Source organism: Etheostoma spectabile, unplaced genomic scaffold (assembly GCF_008692095.1).
Source record: "Etheostoma spectabile isolate EspeVRDwgs_2016 unplaced genomic scaffold, UIUC_Espe_1.0 scaffold00001853, whole genome shotgun sequence".
NCBI classification, from domain to species: Eukaryota; Metazoa; Chordata; class Actinopteri; order Perciformes; family Percidae; genus Etheostoma; species Etheostoma spectabile.
The window spans coordinates 37,501-54,666 of NW_022602819.1; the positions used below are offsets into that span (position 1 = coordinate 37,501).

The 17,166-nt window shown below is 39.5% G+C and overlaps 2 non-coding genes across 2 annotated transcripts; one reads left to right on the forward strand and one right to left on the reverse strand.

Annotated features, from left to right (window-relative positions):
- Positions 1 to 7,914: 7,914 nt before the first annotated feature.
- trnak-uuu (transfer RNA lysine (anticodon UUU)) lies at positions 7,915 to 7,987 on the reverse strand. The gene has a single exon. It is a non-coding gene; the product is annotated as a tRNA-Lys (tRNA).
- A 5,533-nt stretch (positions 7,988 to 13,520) lies between these two features.
- On the forward strand, positions 13,521 to 13,593 carry trnak-cuu (transfer RNA lysine (anticodon CUU)). Its single transcript has one exon. It is a non-coding gene; the product is annotated as a tRNA-Lys (tRNA).
- The last annotated feature ends 3,573 nt before the right edge of the window (positions 13,594 to 17,166 follow it).

Sequence of the window (17,166 nt, forward strand, 5' to 3'; positions counted from 1 at the left end):
TGTGGTCGACTAGCGAGGCCAACTCGTCAGTTTGATAAACTGACCAGACCTGCATGACTCTTGTTTCTTTGGGCTAGTTGTATTAGCTTTAGCCTGGCTGGTAGCAGCTTTCTGCTTGTTTCTTTAAGCTAACTATATTAGCTTTAGCCTGGCTGGTAGCAGCTTTCTGCTTGTTTCTTTAAGCTAACTATTTTAGCTTTAGCCTGGCTGGTAGCGCCTTTCTGCTTGTTTCTTTAAGCTAACTATTTTAGCTTTAGCCTGGCTGGTAGCAGCTTTCTGCTGGTTTCTTTAAGCTAACTATATTAGCTTTAGCTTGGCTGATAGCAGCTTTCTGCTTGTTTCTTTAAGCGAACTATTTTAGCTTTAGCCTGGCTGGTAGCAGCTTTCTGCTTGTTTCTTGAAGCTAACTATATTAGCTTTAGCCTGACTGGTTGCAGCTTTGTGCGGTGGGAAATGGCCGGGAGACGTTGTGATTATGTTGCATTAATCAGGGGGTTTAGTTTGTATTTGAGGAGAACTTAAAACCCCAACTACTGTAGCGTCACTCACTACCCATCAAATACTATGACATCACTGTGTCAGAGGCAGCTGTTGCCAACGGTAGGCTACTTTTCTACACGCGAAGAGCCTCACTTCCCATACCAAACCCCGTCGGACTAACGTCACATCCACACGTTGCCCACATGGCTACCTGTCTTAAAGGGGAACGGTCGGATGGTAATAATCATGTAAAGGAGAAACGGTGAAAGGTTACTTTTCTATCAAGCAGCAAAAAAGTATTAACGTCAACATCGTAACGTCCTGCAATGTGACTTTCGCGCATGTGCACATTGCGATGTCAATGCTAAAACACAATATTGTTCAGCCCTAACTGACGGTATACTTCAGTAAGCTAGTTTGCCACTTTTATCTTGGGTAATGCCACATGTAAGTATATCTTAGTTTATTTAGATACCCAACATAGGTTATACTACGTACACTGTATAACAATACATTACATGTTTCTTTATTTCATCTTACATTTTTGCTAGCCTGTTGTGTAGTTATATTGTTTTTACAATTATCTTTGTCTAATATCTGTGACTCATTAATATCAAAGTAACTGGTCATTGTGTTTTCTCCCAGTTTCACCCTTTGTTACTCAAATAAACGTGTTACAAGGATCCCGGTCGCCAGTGCTTGATGGTGGAAGGTGTTTAGCTGTTGGTCAGATTGCACTGCGTTACGTACGTGAAGGACAAGACATATTTCATGGTAAGTATTTCCAGGTAATCTCTGCATCTCTAATCTCTGCACCTCTATAATTCTAATATTACCATGTAACAAAATTGAAACAGGCAGTTTTGCATTTTCCACCACTGATTCATGGTTTTTATTTCAGAAACTACCGGAAGCATTTCCAAGTAATAACTAGGTCCGTGTACGTTTTGATCGTTTGTTTTTTTGTTTAAACCACAAAACGAAATAACGAGAAAACCACCGTTTTTCGTTTGTCGTTTCAAACCAAAAACAAAGAGACGGTAAAATGAGAGCCGTTCTTCCGTTTTGGTTTCTGAAGTCAAAAAACGAAAAACGAGTAAACCAATTTCAAATAACGGACCGTTTTTTGTTTTTTGAAATTCTTATTTTCATTTCTCCGTTTGAAGATCTACATTACAAGAAAGACAGGTGGGCCGGAAGTAGTAGTAAATATAGCCTATAAAAATAAAAGCCAAGCTTTTATAACGGGTAAATTGTGCTGCACTAACGTTATACCAGAGTAACGTTAGAAGAAAAAAAAATCAATCAATAAATAGGCTGATATGAACCTGGACCCAAAGAAAAATGTTAGCAACAGTAGTTTATTATAGTTATTTAATATCGAGCCTATCCACGTGCACATCACCAGCCCCGTTTAATGAGCGCATTGTTTGGTTCAATACAGCTGGTAATAGAGGGTAACCTGAGAACTTGTGTGTGCAGAGTTGGTACTGCTAGCGCTATATTAAATAATTAAATGTATCTTTATTGTGGTTTCCACGTAATGGACCATCAAGGGCAGTTCAAAACGATTACAAAAACAGACCAGTAGGTGTCGCACCATGCCTGCTGTGTGCAAACTGCTGTCATATGGAGATGAAAGAGAAATTAAGTTTTATGTTCAGTAACTTTGGAAAGCTAAACATTTTCCATTGTTTTCATTATAACTGCTTTCACAAATCACGTTTCTTTGCCCTGCTGCTTAAGTCAATAGCCTACTCACCAAAATGAGCTCTTTCTCGTCATAATGTTTGGCTGATTTCCATGTGTGCTATTATACTGCGTGAACTGTTTTAGGAGTTGACTGTGACACTCACAAATTTAAAAACATGTCTCACATATAGACCTACAGTCCAGTGGGGGGTGTGGCTCTAGTGTGTGTAATAGACAACAAGCAAGTGAACATAATCTAAACATTTTAATAAATAAATTGATTCATTTATTATTTACATAAAATAACAATAGATTAACAACAAAGGGACATTTCAACTAAACTTAACTATTCTGCAAGTGAACATAATAGAAAGAATTTGAACAAGTTAATAATTTATTATTTGCCTAAAATGACATCACCACGATGGTCAGCAACAGATGAACATAACTCAATTTAACAGGCCCCCCAACAACAACCCTCTTAAAATAAAAACTACACACACTCCTGACTACATCAGCCAAATTCCCACGCCAAGTTATTGTCAGCTTTTAGAGAGGAGCAATAGAAAGCATCCTGACTGGAAACATCCCAAACTGGCATGGGATGTGCACGGCCCAGGACCAGGACCATGACCAGGACCTGAGGGCTCTACAGCGGGAGGTTAAAACTGCTCAGAGGATCATTGGTACCCATCTCCCCAGCTTCAGTGATATCAGGGAGTGAGGTGTATACGCAGAGCCCAAAGGATCCTAAAGGACAGTACCCCCCCAGCCACAGCCTGATCACCATGCTGCCTTCTGGGAAGGGATATAGAGGTTTCTGCTGCCGCACCACCAGACTGCAGAGCAGCTTTTCTTCCAAAGCTCTCAGACTCTCACATTCTAATTCATCCCCAGCACTGCTCCACTAGTTAGAGTTTATTTCTGTTTACCATTTTTATAATTGCTTCTACAGTATATTAACTTATATTTTCTGCTATGAGAGAAGGGAGTTACAAACTCAATTTATACTTCATACTATATAACCTGTTATATTGTGACAAAATAAATCTACCCACCTACCTTAAAGAAGAATAAAATGAATGTTTTGGAAAAGCCAAGTCAAAAGTTCTGACCTTAAAATGATTGAAATGTTGTGGAAGGATGAGGAAGCAAGCAGCTCATGTGAGGAACCCCAGATGGCCTACATTAGGACATTTCTGATGGGAGTTTGTTGTCTGAGCTGCTAAGAAGCTGATAGCAGTGTTAGAATCAGGTTAAAACAGAAGGGCATGCAGGTTTAACTCTGGGATTGGGGTGAATAATGATGATGATGATGGTGATAGCTAGGTTACAAATAAAATCAAAAACCAAATGAAGTGAACAACAATAAATACATCTGTATCAGTAATCTTGATTTAAAACAGTTCCCATAGGCACATTACAGTCAGTCATTTAAAGACTGCCATCTGCTGGTTGAAAGGGGGAACAGTTTGGTCCGTTGTGGGGAAACCACATTAAATATGAACTTAATTATTTAATATAGCGCTAGCAGTACCAACTCTGCACACACAAGTTCTCAGGTTACCCTCTATTACCAACTGTATTGAACCAAACAATGCGCTCATTAAACGGGGCTGGTGATGTGCACGTGGATAGGCTCGATATTAAATAACTATAATAAACTACTGTTGCTAACATTTTTCTTTGGGTCCAGGTTCATATCAGCCTATTTATTGATTGATTTTTTTCTTCTAACGTTACTCTGGTATAACGTTAGTGCAGCACAATTTACCCGTTATAAAAGCTTGGCTTTTATTTTTATAGGCTATATTTACTATTACTTCCGGCCCACCTGTCTTTCTTGTAATGTAGATCTTCAAACGGAGAAATGAAAATAAGAATTTCAAAAAACAAAAAACGGTCCGTTATTTGAAATTGGTTTACTCGTTTTTCGTTTTTTGACTTCAGAAACCAAAACGGAAGAACGGCTCTCTTTTTACCGTCTCTTTGTTTTTGGTTTGAAACGACAAACGAAAAACGGTGGTTTTCTCGTTATTTCGTTTTGTGGTTTAAACGAAAAAACAAACGATCAAAACGTACACGGACCTAACTACACCTCTGTTTTTGTATTATTTCCATGTAATTAAATCAAAACAGGCAGTTTTGCATTTTGCACCACTGCCTTCTAAATCTCTAACCATGCGCCATTTCTTGCCAAAAACAATATAACCAACAATATGTTAAATTAAATTTGATAGATGTAACTCCCTGATGGTCTAATGACTAGGATTTGGCGCTCTCACCGCTGCGGCCGGGGTTCAATTCCTGGTCAGGGAATGGTCAGGACTTGACAGATACAGATTTAAAAGAGCAAGTTTTTGGTTGATTTGTCAAATTCTTCCTCATTAGTTTAACGTTTTAAAGAGTACCATTTCCTTTAAATCAGACCCCGACAGCGGATGTATCCTTTTGTCCTCATTGATGGGTCATAAACATTTCATCTGCCTCTATCTCAATAACAATTATTTTCATTTTTTCAAGCAGTAACTAAACCCCTAACCAACATTTTTAACTGAAAACCAATGTATGTGAGAGTCAAGTAATGTTATTGTTGGATTCAGGTCCAAATTTTGACATTTTAGCGCAACGCAAAGGTGCATAACAAATTTTTTTTCTACATACCTGGAGCGATGCAAAGCAGGGGTGGCCAACTAGTCAAGGAACAGCAAGAGACTTGGTATTTAAGAATACAAACTGACTATGTGACAGATGTGTAATCTGTCATGTCCTGCCTTCTGAAGCTCTAGCCAGGAGTCATTCCTCACCTAAAACAATATGAGTCATTCCAGGAAGTGAAAAGAAAACTCACATCTACAAAGATAAATTTGAAAGATGTGACTCCCTGATGGTGTAGTGGCTAGGATTCGGCGCTCTCACCGCCGCGGCCCAGGTTCAATTCCCGGTCAGGGAATGGTCAGGACTTGAGAGACTCAGGTGTGATGTTTGAAAGAATAAGTTCCTGGAATTGATTTTGATTTGTCAAATTCTTCCTCATTAGTTTAAATGAACTGACAACATCAGTTATATGACTAACAGTTCTCAAAGACGCACACAATCTCAACTGGTTATCCTTTAGACAGCTAGTCTCTTTTTCTTTTTTCTCACTTTTTGTCTCTGTCTGGCCTTATGTATTTGCTTGTATTACATCAAGTGACCTGCATACCAATGACCGTAAAGATGTACAGTACATGGTTTTCAGAACTGTACCTTCAGATAAAGGTAAGGCCACTTGGGTTATCTTTGGGCTGCTCTATATTCACCTGCAGAATGATAAACCCTAGAGTTGGCCCACTCCAGATTATTTAAGCAACAAACGTCCCTGGGTGGACTTGAACCACCATCCTTTCGGTTAACAGCCGACTGCGCTGATCTATTGCGCCACAGAGACTGCATACGTCTGATGTTTTTTTTATTTCTGATTCTGATGTAGAGATGGACAAACGACTCAAAAGCATAATACTTCTTGCCGTGACATAACAAGAAACAGTAAAAAAAAGGTCGGCGAGACAGAGTTCAAGACCCTTTTTTCAGGACACCCAAACTTTGTCGCTCAATATGGCAGGAATTCTATGCATCCAGGGCCAAATGTTTTACCATTTCATCCACTACGGGCCCCTAAGGAACTTTGCATGTGTTGTCAATAAAGATGCTCACAAAACGCTGCACTTGGAATTGCGTTTCTCATGCACATTCATGTCCTCTTAAATACAAAGAACTGCTAAGTTCTTTATTCCCAATATCAACTCTTAGACATTAGTTCCAAATGAAAACACTAGTTGTCAGAAGTGGGATTTGAAGCCACACCTCCAGTGGAGACTGCTACCTAAATGCAGCGCCTTGGACCGCTCGGCCATCCTGACTGATTTAACAGATCTTCAATAGGACCTGTCTCAAAAATTATTATATAGTAAATTAAACATGTCATGATATCATGACATGTCTGACAGGGCGCTACCTATACCATCCAAAGACTGAGACTGCAGCAATATGTTCAATGCCCGTATATGTTTAATGTATTCATATTTTCGTTATTTTCACAATGTTTATTCTTCTCATCGGGTAGGATTGCATTTTTCTTAGGCGGCATATTCCCCTGGGCCTGGTGGTGTCTGGCTGCACCAGAGCACCTGGGATGTCAGGCTTTAAATCCCCACCTCTGAAAAGTGCCGCTTCTTAGCCGGATTATGTCTGGCCATGTCATAAATTATAGAGGCGAGGCCTCAAAACTGAGAATATATTGGGGCGTGATATTTAAATTACAATCGTTTCTAGCCGCTGCATTTATCAATGTACGATCATTCTTACGCTCTGATTGGTGTGATACGAACGTTTCATGAATCTCACGTGAAGCCTGTCGTACGTTAGGTTAATAAATGAGGGCCATTAGCTCTAAGGATGTGCTTCAATACATAACTGAAGTGGACACACTAATGAGTAGCACAATGGTGCCATCTGTTTACCTTGTCATAAGCTAAAGCCTTTTCCAAGCTAAAAGAAAACAAGGCGCTCTTCTGCAAAAGCACAGCTGGGAGTGCTTGAGAGTCCTTTGAGGTGCAGCGTGATTTTAGGCTGAGATGCTTCGGGTGTGTTAAGGTGTGAGCCCAAATAGTCGTTACCTCACACTCATCCATGCATACACCATGCATACATGTATACAACCTTTGCACACAGTCGCAGAGAACATTGGTCTCCACATACATTGTTTTTATCAAGATTGACGACCAAATTGTTAGTTTTTCTGAAATTTTGCGAACCATTGCAATGCCTTTCATGGCCTCGTTGGCGCAGTAGGCAGTAGAGGATGGATACCCGACCCTAGCCCGACGGGACCGGACGGTACCCGACGGGCCGGGCCGGGTTCGAACAGATTTTTAGAAAGGATGCTGGGGTTCGGGTCGGGCTCGGTCACATCAGCGCGATAAGGCGTTGAACATTTTGAATTTAAAACAGCTTATTATGTAGGTAATGGCGCTTGTTGCCCCGTGTGCATTTATGCGCTCATCTGTTGACATTTCCGAATGCCTTCCTACAATTGCTTAATAAAAGCTTCCACACAAACAAACGTACATGTGTCATTAGTATGAGAAACAAATGCGATTTTAACTGTGTCGGGCTAGGGTCGGGCTCGGACATAAATATCTTAATGCCTGTCGTAATGCCCTCGGGTCGGGTTCGGTTACTGCTCTGTCGGACGCGGGCCGGGCTCGGACAGAAAAATCCGTCCCGATCCGCACTCTAGTAGGCAGCGCTGTGAGAGTTCAACCCTCACACGGGGTAGTTGTTTTAAAAAAAAAAAAACACTACTGCTGCTAAAATACAGTGACAGGTGGTTGAACACTGGCACAAGCACATGAATGGAATTTGTCATTCTTTGGTTATTTCTGAGATTGATACAATGAAAGGAATTATTTAAGAGTGGTAGCAAACCAATGAAAAGGGTTATAGAACATATGGGGTATGTCCTTGGACATACTATCCAAGCAGGGAGATGAGTACAGAGATTTGGGTGCTAGCAAGATGGATGTAGGTTGCCCATTGTTCATTTAGACTTACCAGCAACATTGTTATGATACAAACCTGCTTGAAAAACAGTCACAATTCTTTTTAAAGACTTGTGCATGGAACACACATGATAGTGTCTGAATTTGTCCATACAGGCATGTCAAATGGACAACTCATCTAGCAGAATGTGCAACTCTACACCTGAACAGGGACTTGAACCCTGGACCCTCAGATTAAAAGTCTGATGCTCTACCGACTGAGCTACCCAGGCTTCTAAAACAGAGGACTGTGGAAAAAACAATCTCCTGAACTACAAATTAAAGTGCAAGTAAATTAAGACCATTAAGCTGTTGCCATGATCACGGTCTTCTGGACAGCAGGAGGGTAGACCATAATTTGCACAATGCCTGAGAACACCAATTGTTATTGCACAAACTGGTTGAAAATTGGCTAAATTGACCAAAACGGTTAAAAAGCTCAAAGTCCCAACTCATCATGGCCACTAGCAGACTGTGAACATCCTGCAAACCTGCATGACAGATGACGTTAGCGAGCACTTCATACATATCCCAGAATCAAGCTGTTGCCTTACCAGGGACTTGAGCTGTGGTATTCTTCTTTGCTGAAAACGTTGATAACTTGATGCAATTTTACGGCTTCAGACAAAAAAACTTCATTGCTGGTGGGTACAATAAAACATCTCTCCCTCTTGATCCGCTTCCTCTTGACGGGAAAAATCCACCAGATGACTTGCCATCCAAGCAGGGAGATCAGCACAGAGATTTGGGTGCTATCAAGATGGATGTAGGTTGGCCATTGTTCATTTAGAGATAGCACCCGCATTGTTATGATGCAAACCTGCATGAAAAACCGCCACATTTCTTTTTAAAGACTTGTGCATGTTACTTACATGATACAACAGTGTCTGACATCTGTTATTTTAAACAGTTAAAAAGCAGGCCGGTTAGCTCAGATGGTTTGAGTGTGGTGCTAATAATGCTAAGCACCGGCAGACACTTTAGGGGTAATAAAATCACCAAACCCTACACCCAAGATCATCTGCTTCCACCTTTTGTTTGCACAAATAGGCCATTTACGCAAGTGAAGAAGTTCTTGTATCTCAAAGGCATATGAGGTTGCATACAGATGGAGAGAAGGAGGAGGAGAGAGGTACCTAGTGCATCATGGGAAGTCCACCAGTAGTCTAGGCCTATAGCAGCACAACTAAGGGATGGTTCAGGACTCACCCAAGCCAGCCCTACCTATAGGATTTATCAAAGAGGAGAAGTCTTAAGCCTACTCTTACATGTGGAGATGGTGTCTGCCTCCTGAACCCAAACTGGAAACTGGTTCCACAGGAGAGGAACGCTCTGGCTCCCATTCTACTTTTGGAAAACCTGTTCTTGACTTGCCTTTTCCCACATCCTCTGAATGCTTAGCTAACTAAATGACTTTAGTTGTCCAAAAATTGCTTTTTCATCTTCGTTGTGATTGTGTGCCTTCAATATCATATCATAATCAATGTTATGTGGATATTATGAAAGAAACTGTCAAGCAAACACTTGCAACACTTTTAAAGGTTCCATGGTGTAATGGTTAGCATTCTGGACTCTGAATCCAGCAATCTGAGTGCAAATCTCGGTGGAATGTGTTTTAAGCCACAGTATAGGTGAAAAAGGTTTTACAGGGGATTAAAGGTTTAATGTCATTGGCCATTTAGACTGTAAACAGTATGTTGGTGGGGGCATGTTGAGGAGTCACCTGATCGTTAATGTAACTTGAAGGAGCTCCACATTTGATAGGATTGACTGGAGGTGATAGGCTTTGAGTTACATGGGGGATACACACTTTGCATTCAGTCTCGTAATCACCATAAAAATTAGGTATCATTGAAATTTGAACTTGTGTTGCTGCTGTATATGTCACCCCCCCCCCCCCCCCCAAGAGGTGGGGAGGTGCTTTCTAAACTAACTAAAAAGGTATACCAGCAAATTAATCTTTCCACTGACAAAACAGGACACAGACCAAGCATCTTACAGCATATAACACTTTTATTCTAAAACCCAAGTTAAAAGAGTAATAAAACAACTACGAATAAACAGGTATTACAACTAATTAGTAAAAGCTAAATATCTTAAGAGTAATGTCCTTGTCAGTTGTGCTCAGTGTTCTTTACAGTCCGTGGTGCTGGTTATCCTAAGGACAGCTGAATCCTGCCCGGGAAACCTAGGGTCTTCTTTTCACCGGTCCGCGTTGCGTGTTGCGTTCCCACCTGGCTGACACTGGGAGAGAACAAGGAGAGAGCTCTCAATCAAACAAGTCACAAAGCAGTTCTTTGCCCACACATTCTCCGAGGACAGCTGGCAGACTTTCCTTTACTTATCTTCGTTTTCGCTTTGAACTCCTCGTTTGGGTGGCTGCAGTCCCCCTCTTCTTTGGATTCTAAGGACGTAATCTAGTCTGCACCACCCCGAGTCTACCCGCACTTCGGTTCGTTTCGACTCGTTGGCACTTCTCCAGCCCGTTGGTTCGTTTCTCGGCTTTACTCTCTCTTCCTTTGTTCTGTCACCACCGTTTTCTTCTTCCCTCTGCTGCATCCTAGATCATCTAGAACTACGATGTAACATTTTAGAACTGCAATTAACATTTTAGGACCGTAACTCTTAAAATCCTATAACTTCAACCTATTCTTCCAGAACTGCAACTTAACATTCCAGAACTGCAGGTTAACATTCTTGAACTTTGACCTAACATTCTAGATTAACAGCTAAACATTCTAGAAATTAAATGTAACATTCTAGAACTACAACACAACATTGTAGAACTGTAAGTAATATTTTAGGACCATAACTCTTAAAATTCTAAAACTACAACCTATTGTTCTAGAACTGCAACTTAACATTCCAGAACTGCAGCTTAACATTCTTGAACTTAAACCTAACATTCTAGAACTGAATATTAACATTCTAGAACTCAAACCTAACATTCTAGAACTGCAATTTACCATTCTAGAACTAAGCTGTAATCTTTTAGAACTGTAAGAAACATTTTGGGACCGCAACTTACAAATATTCTAAAACTTCAACCTATTGTTCTTGAATTGCAACTTTACATTGTATAATGGCAGCTTAACATTCTCGAACTACAACATAACATTGTTGAACTGTAAGTAACATTTTAGGACCATGACTCCTAAAATTCTAAAACTACAACCTATTGTTCTAGAACTGCAACTTAACATTCCAGAACTGCAGCTTAACATTCTTGAACTTAAACCTGACATTCTAGAACTGAATATTAACATTCTAGAACTCAAACCTAACATTCTAGAACTGCAATTTACCATTCTAGATCTAAGATGTAATCTTTTAGAACTGTAAGTAACATTTTGGGACCGCAACTTACAAATATTCTAAAACTTCAACCTATTGTTCTTGAATTGCAACTTTACATTGTATAATGGCAGCTTAACGTTCTAGAACTACAACATAACATTGTTGAACTGTAAGTAACATTTTAGGACCATGACTCTTAAAATTCTAAAACTACAACCTATTGTTCTAGAACTGCAACTTAACATTCCAGAACTGCAGCTTACCATTCTAAAACTACAATGTAACATTTTAGGACTATGAGCAACCTTTTGGGAATGCAACTTATACAAATTCTAAAACTTCAACCTATTGTTCTGGAATTGCAACTCAAATTTCTAGAATGAAAGCTTAACTTTCTAGAACTATATCTTTACATTCTAGAACTTCAACCTAACATTCTAGAACTGCAACTTAACATTCTAGAATTTAAAGCTAACATTGTAGAATGGCAGCTTAACATTCTAGAACTTCAACCTAATTTTTGGACCGCAACTTAAAACTTGAGAAGTGCCTGGCTAGCTCAGTCGGTAGAGCATGAGACTCTTAATCTCAGGGTCGTGGGTTGAGCCCCACGTTGGGCGGTGGTGTTTTAGAGAGTGGGAATTTCTCAGTTCTCCACAGTATCAGGTGGCTGTATTGCGGTGGATATGCTGTCAATCGCAAGATTAGGAGTTCCATCCTTGTATAAAAATCCATGAAATTTACCAGACTGAAATGTGCCTGCATTCTACGATCATGGTCTGTGCTGACCTCATGTTCCTCAGATCAAACTAAAGTCTGGTGACAATGCATGTTGAAATTCTAAAACTTCAACCTATTGTTCTAGAACTGCAACTCAACATTCTAGAACTACAATGTAACATTTTAGAACTGTAATTAACAGTTTTGGACCGCAACTCTTAACATTCTAGAACTACAAATAACATTGTAGAACTGTAAGTAACATTTTAGGACCATAACTCTTAATATTCAAAAACTACATCTTATTGTTCTAGAACTGCAATTGAACATTCCAGAACTGCAGTTAAATATTCTAGAATTTAAAGCTAACATTGTAGAATGGCAGCTTAACATTCTAGAACTTCAACCTAACATTCTAGAACTACAATGTAACCTTTTAGGACTATGAGCAACCTTTTGGGAACGGAACTTTTAAAAATTCTAAAACTTCAACCTATTGTTCTTGAATTGCAACTCAGATTTCCAGAATGAAAGCTTAACTTTCTAGAACTGCATCTTTACATTCTTGAACTTCAACCTAAAATTCTACAACTGCAGCTTAACATTCTAGAATTTAAAGCTAAAATTGTAGAATTGCAGCTTAACATTCTAGAACTTCAACCTAACATTCTAGAACTGCCAAGTAACATTCTAGAACTGTAACATTTCAAAACCTTTAAGTAAAATTTTTGGACCGCAGCTCAAAACTTGAGAAATGCCTGGCTAGCTCAGTCGGTAGAGCATGAGACTCTTAATCTTAGGGTCGTGGGTTCAAGCGCCACGTTGGGCGTTGGTGTTTTAGAGAGAGGGATTGCTTGAGTTCTGCACCGTATAATGTGGCTGTATTGGGGCAGATCGTCTGTCAATCACAAGATTAGCAATCCCTGTTATTTACCAGACTAAAAAGTGTCTGTATTCTACAATCATGGCCTGTGCTGACCTCCTGTTCCTCAGATCAAACTAAAGTCTGGTGACAATGCATGTTCAAATTCTAAAACTTCAACCTATTGTTCTAGAACTGCAACTTAACATTCTAGAACTATAATGTAACATTTTAAAACTGTAATTAACAGTTTAGGACCACTACTCTTAAAATTCTACAACTTCAAACTATTGTTCCAGAACTGCAACCTAACATTCCAGAACTGCAGGTTAACATTCTTGAAGTTTGACCTAACATTCTAGATCGACAACTTAACATTCTAGAAATTAAACCTAACATTCTAGAACTACAAATAACATTGTAGAACTGTAAGTAACATTTTAGGACCATAACTCGTAATATTCAAAAACTACATCTTATTGTTCTAGAACTGCAATTGAACATTCCAGAACTGCAGTTAAATATTCTAAAACTTAAACCTAACATTCTAGATCTGCAACTTAATATTCTCGAACTACAATGTAACATTTTAGGACTATGAGCAACCTTTTGGAACGGAACTTTTAAAAATTCTAAGACTTCAACCTATTGTTCTTGAATTGCAGCTTAACTTTCTAGAACTGCATCTTTATATTCTAGTACTTCATCATAACATTCTAGAACTGCAGCTTAACATTTTATAATTTAAAGCTAACATTGTAGAATGGCAGCTTAACATTCTAGAACTTCAACCTAACATTCTAGAACTGCCAAGTAACATTCTAGAACTGTAACATTTCAGAAGTTTTAAGTAAAACTTTTGGACCGCAACTTTAAACTTGAGAAGTGCCTGGCTGGCTCAGTCGGTAGAGCATGAGACTCTTAATCTCAGGGTCGTGGGTTCGAGCCCCACGTTGGGCGGTGATGTTTTAGAGAGTGGGAATGCCTGAGTTCTGCACAGTATCAGGTGGCTGTATTGCGGTGGATATGCTGTCAATCGCAAGATTAGGAGTTCCATCCCAGTGTAAAAATCCTTGTAATTTACCAGACCAAAATGTGCCTGCATTCTACGATCATGGCCTGTGCTGACCTCCTGTTCCTCAGATCAAACTAAAGTCTGGTGACAATGCATGTTCAAATTCTAAAAAGAAAGTTGATTTGTATTTGCATTAATCCAAAATAAAGTTGTGTATATGCATTAATCCAAAATAAAGTTGATGTGTATATGCATTAGTAAGTAGACCTTGTGGCGTGTGTGTGTGTGTGTGTGTGTGTGTGTGTGTGTGTGTCTGTGTGTGTTGGGAGTGGGGCTGCTAAATGTCAAGGGCTGGAGGAGATAGATGCAGAACAACGTGGTAGTACACTGTGTGTGTGTGTGTGTGTAGGTCTGTGAGTGAGAGAGAGTGACAAATATAAAAAGCTTCAAGTAGACTCTAATAATATAATCATATTGTTTCTTCCACTTATTAAAATATCTGACTTTATTGCCACTATCTGTTTCTGCTTCTTTTTGATTTTGATTTGAGCACTAAGCACCTCTCTCCTCCTTCTCTCCATCTGTATGCAATCTCATCCCATTAATGCATGTTACTAACTCAACTTCTTCCTTTCCTGGAGTCTTGTGCTCTCTCAACCCCGTAGTCTTGAGACCGGGGTCCGGTTCTTGGCCAATGCAGTTTTCCTTTAATTCTTTTTGTAATTAGATTTTTTTGCTGACATTTGTGAAAACATAATGTGGCCATGCGGACTGATTGTTTTCACTGGTGCAATTTTGACCCAATCAAGCATTGGTGGTTCAGTGGTAGAATTCTTGTCTGCCGTGTGGGCGACCTGGGTCTGATTCCCAGCCAATGAACTTTTCCTTCACTACTATTTGGAATTAACCCCTGCACAAAAGGGGCATGTTTGTGTGAAGGCAAACAACTTATTTCTGGTCATGTTAACCACTTGATTTCAGTCATGCATGTTAGCTCCATTTTGTTTGTTGGTGCACTAGGCAGCCCAAGAGACTGGGATCCGGGGTTGCTTGAAGACGGATAAAATTACCTTTTTGCTGACACTTGTGAAAACATAATGGTGCCATGCAGACAGATTTTTTTCAGTGGTGCAGTTTAATGTGCGTCAAGCATTGGTGGTTCAGTGGTCAAATTCTCGCCTGCCATGCGGGAAACCTGGGTCCGATTCCCGGCCAATGCAGGTTTCCTTTAGTACTATTCTGAATTAGCCCTTGCACTTAAGGGGAATGTTTGTGTGAAGGCAAACAGCAAATTTCTGGTGATGTTAACTTCTAGATTTCAGTCATGCATGTTAGCTCCATTTTGATTGTTGGTGCACTAGGCAGCCCAATAGGCTGTGATCCGTGTTTGATGGAAGATGGATAAAATTATCTTTTTGCTGACACTTGTGAAAACATAATGTAGACATGCAGACTACTTTCTTTCAGTGGTGCAATTCAAAGCATGTCTAGCATTGGTGGTTCAGTGGTAGAATTCTCGCCTGCCATGTGGGGGCCTGTCGCATATAGGTGGCATTCGCTGACAGCCAATGAAGTTGCAGCATTAATAACGCTGTCCGAGGTGCTGAACCAGCCGAGTTTTTTTTCCTGAATATTTAATAATTATTATCTGGACGCAGGTTCAAATCCCAGTTGGGGCCATGTCTGTGATGCATTATTAAAGATAAATAGGTATTTATTAGATTTTTTTATCTTAAGTCAAGTAAATACCTTAATTATACAATTTAAGGTAGTGTATGATCACAAAAAATACTAAAGCCAAACAAAACTAAATATAAAATAACACGGTTCTACTTGACTTACTCATGGCTAATAACTACTTATATTACAGTTTTCTTAGTAGACTGTACACCTAAATGTCGGCTTGTCTTAAAACTGTGGAACAGTATCGGATATACAACAATTTTAAACATTTTAAAGGATTTACAACAGTTACGATGGACACAACAGATGGATATTTTTTAAAGATGCAAATATGGTTTTAATAATACACACCAGGAACTGTTACAGTCGTCTTTGTTGGCAGAGGACCTGCTGTTGTTGGCATCAGAAACCTCAGCTCATGAGGAAGGGGCACAGGTCTCTTTACAGCTGGCAGGACTTGGGTTTCAAAAAGGGAAGGACAACAACAAAAATCAATTATTAGTTTATAACGGACAAAAGCATAGGGAGTATGACAAAGCTTTAAATGGATGAAGCAAAACACAAACTAAACGGTATGCTCTCTCTTTTATTCCTCAGGCTATTAGACAGCACAACAAGCACTTTAAACGTATATTTTTATAAGTTTTGTTATCTTATTTTTTTTATTGTATTTATGTGTAATATTGTATAGTGTATTTGTGGTATTGTATTTATTCTCTAGTTTTTATGGGTATGATGGCGAGTGTGAGCACTGTAATTTCTACTTGTATGGATGAAATAAACTTGACTTACGACAAAGCTTTGAATGGATGAAGCAAAACAGTTAATTTACCGTCTTCTTGTGAGCTCTTCAGTTTAGTTGATGGTGCTACAACAGAAAAAGTATGTTCAGTCATTTATATTTTCGGCAAAATACAAAAACTTGTGTTAGTAAGTAAGTAAAGACACCCATCTTTTACTTCACCTGCTTATCTCAGTCTTATATAGTGAAACAGACTTTCTTATAACAATATATAAAGAATGTGTTCATTCATACACATGCATTGTGTGCATTTTTTAAAGGATTAATATTTAGTAGTTACTCATTTGAATTTAACCTAAGCAGGGGAAGCAACATGACACACATACTGTAAATGCAAACACATCCACTCAAGTGTTAGTAACCACAGCAGGCGAGTGCGCCCTCTAGCGGCCAAGGATATATTACATCCGTAGTGGTTTAGCAGTACCATAGGAAATGAATGGGAATCAGTTTAGGGCGCTATAGCTAAAGAATTCCCGAGTGCCGCGCGGGAGACCCGGGTCCAATTCCCGGCTAATGCAACTTTCCTTTACTAATATTCGGGATTAGCCCTTGTACGAAACGGGCATATTTGTGTTAACCATGACACGCAGGACAACAATGGGACGGTTGGGTTTAGGAAGCAATAACGGCACTTCTTTTTCCCACAGCCCTCTTTTTTAGACGCATGGGTAGCTCAGTCGGTAGAGCATCAGACTTTTAATCTGAGGGTCCAGGGTTCAAGTCCCTGTTCAGGCGTACAGTTGTGCATTTTGCTTGATGCCATGATAAATTGTACACTTTGGCAATCCTTAACACTTTCAGACACTGTATCATTTAAGTAACATGCACAAGTCTTTAAAAAGAAATGTGGCTGTTTTTCATGCAGGTTTGCATCATAACAATGCGGGTGCTATCTCTAAATGAACAATGGCCAACCTCCATCCATCTTGATGGCACCCAAATCTCTGTTCTGATCTCCCTGCTTGGATGGCAAGTCATCTGGTGGATTTTTCCCATCAAGAGGGAGAGTTGTTTTATTGTACTCACCAGC